This window comes from Chaetura pelagica, unplaced genomic scaffold (genome assembly GCF_000747805.2).
Source record: "Chaetura pelagica isolate M959 unplaced genomic scaffold, ChaPel_1.0 scaffold4, whole genome shotgun sequence".
NCBI classification, from domain to species: domain Eukaryota; kingdom Metazoa; phylum Chordata; class Aves; order Apodiformes; family Apodidae; genus Chaetura; species Chaetura pelagica.
Window position 1 is genome coordinate 160,790 of NW_009952882.1, and position 1,021 is coordinate 161,810.

The following is a 1,021-nucleotide window of genomic DNA, read 5'->3' on the forward strand; positions in this document are numbered from 1 at the left end:
CAGTCATGTCAAGGGGATTTCAAAGGTGGGGATGATGGTAGAAGTTGATGTTAGAACAGGAAATCAAAATGCAGCTAGGTCAGCTCCATCCCTGCTCTAACTCATCCATGAGGCCAGCCTCCTAATATTTATAAAGTGTCTCACTGTTGACAGTCACTTTCTCTACAAACTTGGTGTCCACTTTCAGACATCTAATCCCAAGGCCTGTAGCCAACCTGCTACTGGGTAATGTCTTTATGCATGGAAGCCATTTTGTCTAATCCTTCTTACTCAGCTTTGATGGCATTAGCGTGACATCAAGATATGATAATGTTCTCTTTTCACATTTTTTTTGGTAAAAAATTACTACCAAGTATGTGAATTTCCTGTTTGTAAGCTTTATATTCCGGAAGTGACTGAGCAGCAATACATCTTTTGAAGCAGCTAAAGATCTACCATTTAACAATGGGGACCTGGAATGAAATCCTGGCCCCACTCAAGTAGAAGCTCTGATGTTGACTTCATGGGACTCTGCCAGGTTTCTTCCTTCCATAAAACTTGAGCAAATTCTGGAAGATGATGCTCATTTGTTTTGTGGGGTTTTTTCCCCTCCTCCAACAACAAGATTTACTGCAAAACAAGAACACTGTAATGGCTAATGGAAAAAATAAAGCAAAAAGTCACACACAGTGAAAGCCTCCTACTCTCTTTTGGTAAAGATACATGAAGACAACTTCTTACATTGTTCTTTTCTCAAAAGGCATATACAATGTGGCAAAATATTTCAAATATACATTCTATATAATAAAATATCATCTAACTAGTGCATCCTCAATCATATGCTGGAAATATTTTTACCAAGCCAAGGTTTATATTCCATAGATCTTTTGAACACTAGGTGCTTCATTCAAGGCAGATTCAACAGCAAGTAAGTCCCACAAGCTCACTTTTCAAGACTTAAAAGGTAGCAATGGATGGAACATGACATATTATGACCCACAACAGAGATGAACAAAGTCAGTGGTGATAAAACATTTTAATG